This window comes from Octopus sinensis, linkage group LG5, assembly GCF_006345805.1.
Source record: "Octopus sinensis linkage group LG5, ASM634580v1, whole genome shotgun sequence".
Taxonomy (NCBI): Eukaryota; Metazoa; Mollusca; class Cephalopoda; order Octopoda; family Octopodidae; genus Octopus; species Octopus sinensis.
The window spans coordinates 112,301,865-112,307,356 of record NC_043001.1 but is presented as its reverse complement, the minus strand read 5'-3'; positions in this window follow the sequence as shown (position 1 = coordinate 112,307,356).

The window sequence follows — 5,492 nt, the reverse complement described above, 5'->3', positions numbered from 1 at the left end:
GCCAGTGTTGTATTCCATGAAGATATTTCGCAACTGCTCTACCCAAGCTTTCAGTCATGCTGTAACATCTCTTATACTTCACTCGCCCTTGGACGCAGGGTGTGTCTCGACTAGTGATTGTAGCAAACATACATATAGAATAATAATAATAATAATATTAATAATAATAATAATAATAATAATAATAATAATAATAATAATAATAATAATAATAATAATAATAATAATAATAATAATAATAATAATAATATAACTTCTGATCTTAACTGATTGGAAGTGTTATCATGTACATTGTTTGTCTTGGTATAAAAGATGGGCTAAGCAAATATTCTGCTCAATACCACAGATTTGCTTGTCAGTTGTTTGACCTTAACCAGTTGAGCATGTCCCTAGTGGCTGACGATATGTGCATCTCTGATCACGACGAGCAAGAAGTAGAAGTAGTGGGGGAGCATCATAGCCATGTGTTGAGAAGGATTCTTTGGGGTTTGAATAATTCCACCTCTGGAGACATGGGTGTTTCGTTCAACATCCTTGAACAAGCCTTATTCAGGGACCTTTTGAGCGGGATGGGTTACTCGATCTGAAGAAAATTCTAACTGGGCTCTCACCTGCAAGGTCATGTGCTGTTTATCTTGATATGAGATCACCATGTCGCGCACATATGGTGTGATGCATGTGCCTGGTGTGCCCTTATCGGACGGGTGGTCATGATGGGTATACTGGGCTTCGTATATTTTACCCCAGTGTGTCACTTCGATGGCATGCTCTGCTCGCTCACTCAATAATAATAATAATGCAACGACATGATTGAAACAGTGGACCACCTAATCTCTGGATGTAAAGTCTTAGCACCAGTGGAGTATAAATTAGACATGACAGAGTTGGCCAAAATCTCCACTGGCTAATAAGTCGGCCATTACAAATCAAAACTGCCGACAACAAGTGGTATTAATCACCACCCTGAGGCTGTAACTGAAGGAGAAAATGTAACCATTCGTGGGACTTTCCAGTACATACAGACCGAACCATCAAGGCCAATAAACCAGATATGTTGTGAAAGACCAAAACAATAAAGTTTGCTTATTGATCGACATGAGCATCCCCTGTGATCATAATATCTCAGCGAAAGAGTTTGACAAGCTCAGAAAATATAAAGACCTACTCATTGAAATTGAGAAAATGTGGCATCTCAAGGCGGTTACAATACCAGTGATCGTAGGAGCACTAGGAATGATCAAGAAGGGAACCGAAATTATATGAGAATGATCCCTGGCTTACCATCCCTGCAAGAAGTGCAAAAGATTGTCTTAACTGGTACATCACACGTATTGAGAAGAGCATTGTCGATGTGAGAACTGTTGCTGCTCATGTATTTTAATTTAACTTTAAAAAAAAAAGAAAAAAAAATGAACGAACTACTGAGTTTGGTTTAATGGCCTAACAATGTATACTATGAGTTTCTTTGCCCTAGGAGTCGGGAAGATAATAATAATAATAAGGAAGAATATATTCTTCCTTATTTTCTGTGTCTGTGAATATATTCCTAAGAAGGAATATATTCACTAACACGACAGAGTTGGGACCTACAAAGACTGGAAGTTATGCCAACGCTATGGAATAACAACAGAAAAAAGATGGTATAGGCACACGCCAGAAAAGGTCACAGAAAACGAGAAAGCAACCATATTCTGGGATATGCCCCTTCACACAGATAAAGAAATTAAGGCCAATAGGCCAGATATAGTTGTCAGAGATCATGAGGAAAAAAATGCTTTCTGATTGATGTATCAATACCAGCAGATGACAACGTTTCTCTAAAAGAAATGGAGAAACTTTCAAAATAAAAGACCTGGAAATATAGGTAACTCGAATGTGGAATCTAAAAACAGAAACAATTCCTATCATAGTAGGAGCATTAGGTATGATAAAAAAAATATTCAGATAAATATATAACAAAAACACCAGGACTTACAAATATATATAACATACAGAAAATTGCACTACTGGGCACTGCACAGATCCTACACAAAACGCTTTCAATACAGTAACTATAAGAGCATCACAGCAAACTACAGCACATACCCAAGGCACACAAAGCTGCGCTCAGTAGTGAAGTGAAAGCACGCAATAAAAATAGAACTACTGAATAATAATAATAACATTTTTGGATTATGGAATGTATGAACTTATTTTGTATTGCAACGAATGTTGAGCGATTGCTTGGAAAAAGTATGGCGAAGTGGAGAACGGAAATGACAGCATATGGAAGAAGTTTGTACTGGCATGATGCCACTCACACTGATTCTGAGGAAAGCAAAGGCTACGTATGTATTCAAAAGCCGCCAACAAAAAGTCGACCATTTTTTTTTCAAGGACGACCTCAAACTTTACGTTGAAGATGAATCCCAAGTCAGTTCCCTCGTTGAATAGGTGTATACTTTCAATACCTATACGGTGTATACTTTCTTTACTACCCACAAGGGGCTAAACACAGAGAGGACAAACAAGGACAGACAAACGGATTAAGTCGATTATATCGACCCCAGTGCGTAACTGGTGCTTAATTTATCGACCCCGAAAGGATGAAAGGCAAAGTCGATCTCGGTAGAATTTGAACTCAGAACGTAGCGGCAGACGAAATACCGCTAAGCATTTCGTCCGACGTGCTAACGTTTCTGCCAGCTCGCCGCCTTAATAATGATAATAACGATAATAATAATGATAAAGGCTTGCGTCCTTGGTACGACCAGAATAATCATGAAAATATTGTATAGTTGAAAAAAGAGCAGATAGCATGGTACCATAGGCTGCAGGCCGCAATCCCGCTACGCATGCAAGACTCCAAGAGTTCCAAAAAAGCCTTAGATAAAAAGAAAAATAACAATAATAAAGATGATGATGATGATGATGATGATAGTGGTGGTAGTGGTGTTGGTTTCTTTATTTGGCATCAGGGTGACTCTTGAAGGGGACATGAAAAGATGGACATAAAGTGTGGGGGATTTACATAGAATAAAATGATAGAAGAAAAAAAAATGTAATGATGATGACGATGACGACGACGATGAAGACGGCGACGATAACGACGGCGACAATGACGGCGACGACAACAATGATGATGATAATGATGATGAGGATTTTTTAGTCCTTTCGTATCGTTGTTCGTCATTGATGTCGCTGTTGTCGTTGTGTTCCGGTCGTTGTTGCTTCAAAACATTTAAAGCACAGAACAAAACAAAGAAATCGTAGCAAAAAGCATAAATACGTTTTGCTTTTTTTTTTTTTTTTGTATGCTTTTTTTTGATTTTAAAAGATTTCTAAAGACAAAACAAAAAGAGAATAATAAAGGATAGTTAAAATCAATATTGAATAAATTAACAATTGCAATTGGAATCTCTTTAGCCTCCTGGGTAAATTCCTTTTCCTTTTTATCTTTTTCCTGGTTTCAGAATTTTAATTTCACTTTTAATTCATTAGGCTGCGTTTTTGTTTTTGTTTTTCGAAATTTAATTTATTTTAAATTTATTTTATTTGGTATATTATGATTCGTTTTATTGTAGTGTCCGTCGCTTTAATATATAATTTACATGTCTCCAATGTGTTGCTTGATTATGGTTTACAACCATATAATAATAAAAAATAAATGCGCCCTTTTAAAGCCTAGCCCGTCTCATGGACCCGGTTTCCCGGTTTCAATGGCATATGTGTTCCCCAGCTGGACAGGACGCCAGTCCATCGCAGCGTTACTATTTTTGCCAGCTGAATAGACTGGAGCAACGTGAAATGAAGTGTTTTGCTCAAGAACACAACGCGTCACCCGGTCCAGGAATCGAAACCACAATCTTACGATCATGATGCTGACACCCTAACCACTAAGCCACGCGCCTCCACTTCGCCCTTTTAAAGCCTAGCCAAGCTCATGGGCCCGGTTTCCCGGTTTCAATGGCGTGTGTGTTCCCCAGCTGGACGGGACGCCAGTCTATCGCAGCGTTACTCATTTTAGCCAGCTGAGGGGAATGGAGCAACGTGAAATAAGTGTTTTGCTCAAGAACACAACGCGTCGCCCGGTCCAGGAATCGAAATCACAATTTTACGATCGTGATACTGACAACCTAACCACTAAGCCACGCGCCTCCACTTACAACCATATAACCCGCTCTTAAATTCCAATTCTCTAGGATACCTTCATCTTTTGTTAGTACTTATATCATTTTGTCTTTGGTGATACTTCAATTTCACAATAAGGAAAATTATGGATTTCAAATTTTGAAACAAGGACAGTAATTTCAAGTGAGAGGATAAGCCGGTTACATCGACCCCAATACTCAACTAGTACTTATTTTACCGACCCCAAAAACGATGAAAGATAAAGTCGATCTCAGCAGAATTTGAACTCAGAATAAAAATGCCTACGAAATGCCGCGTATATTTTACCCAGTGTGCTAACGAGTCTGCCAGCTCACCGCTCTAGTTTGGAATAATATTACAAGGAACATTTTTCCATGTTTGTTTCTTTTATGTTTTCGTTCGCTTCTTCTTTCTCCTTCTTCTTCTTCTTCTTCTTCTTCTTCTTCTTCTTCTTCTTTTCTCTTCTCTTCTTCTTCGTCTTCTTCTTCTTCTTCTTCTTTCTTCTTCTTCTTTTCTTCTTTTTCTTCTTCTTCTTCTCTTCTTCCGTCTTCTTTTCTTCCGTCTTCTTCTGTCTCTTCTAATTATTATTATTATATTATTATTATTATTATTATTATTATTATTATTATTATTATTATTATATCATTATTATTGTTGTTGTTGTTGTTATTATTCAGTGAGAGAGCAGTGCATACCATCAAAGTGACACTGGTGTACAATTACACGAAGCCCGCTATACCCATCATGAGTACCTGTCTGATAAGGGTACACCAGGCACATGCATCACAATCATATGTGCGCGACATGGTGATCTCATATCATGATAAACTGCGCATGAGCTTGCAGGCGGGACCCAGTTAGAATTTTCTTCAGGTCGAGTAGCCTATCCCGCTCAAAAGGTCCCTAAATAAGGATTGTTTAAGGATGTTGAACGAACCACCAATGTTTCCAAAGATGAATTATCCAAACCTCTAAGAATTCCTTTCAACACACGGCTATAATACTCCCCCGTTACTTCTGCTCATGATCAGAGATGCACATATCGTCAGCAAATCTGTGGTATTGACCAGAATATTTGCTGTAGCCCATCTTTTACACCAAGACAAAACAATGTACATGATAACACTTCCAATCAGTTAAGATCAAGAGCCATGAGAGCCACTGTCTGGTACTGCATCAGGGCATTTATTATTATTATTATTATTATTATTATTATTTTATATTATTATATATTATTACTATTATTATTTTTTATTATATTATATTATTATATTATTATTATTATAATATTAACATCATCATCATCATCATCATCATCATCATCATCGTCATTATCATTATTATTATTATTATTATTATTA